Raw genomic sequence first — 938 nt, forward strand, 5'->3', positions numbered from 1 at the left:
CACAAACTTCCCGGAAATGCTAACGTCCCATGCCTAGTACGGATAACGCATTTTTCGGTTGAGTAATATTTGACAATATTATGCACTATATGCACCATATATTGTATTATGTATATCAGTGATCTCAAACTCAAATTACCTACGGGCCATAATGCCGTATATATTTTTTCAAAAAAAATTCGCGGGCCAAATTTTAAGTGTCATTTTTATACTTATACACTAAAAACTAAAAACAAAATGAAGGCAAAAATATATTCAAAATCCATTTATTTAAATGTGACTTAATATACTATATACTAATTTAAGTTTTGCAGAATAAAAAAACAAATACCAAATTGTATTTTAGTGATAAATACATATAATAATTAAGTGATTTCATATCAATACATATACAAATGGGATATTCTTAATTTTAGATTCTCAGCGGAGCGCTGAATGTAGATATTGATTTTACAATGATGTGTATTTTTTGGCTGTGTACTCGATAAGTAGTCTAAATAATGCTTTGATTTTCAACTTCAGTATCTTGTTCGATGGGAAAGTGAATCTAGTTGGTGCATTGAGGAGGTCAAAATTTATAATTCTTTTTTTGGGTTAGAAATTCTTAAACATTTTTAGATTCTGAGTGAAACGATGAACGTATTGATTTTACAATGATGTATGTTTTTTTTTTATTATTTTTTTTTTTTTTGTGTCTGTCATCATCTTTTAGGACAGTAAAAATGCTTAGATTTTCTTCAACAGTATCTTTTCTGATAGGAAAGTGAATCTAGTAGGTACTTTGGGGGGACAAAAGTAAAAATATCCCAGTAGTTGTAACAGTACACTGTCGTACACGATAAAACGGTCCTGTTCAGGACCACCAATCACAGCTCAGCATGACAAAAAACCACCGTTAGAATAACTTCACGCCCTCATTACAGAGCTCCAAGTTATTC

This window comes from Acyrthosiphon pisum, chromosome A3, assembly GCF_005508785.2.
Source record: "Acyrthosiphon pisum isolate AL4f chromosome A3, pea_aphid_22Mar2018_4r6ur, whole genome shotgun sequence".
Taxonomy (NCBI): Eukaryota; Metazoa; Arthropoda; class Insecta; order Hemiptera; family Aphididae; genus Acyrthosiphon; species Acyrthosiphon pisum.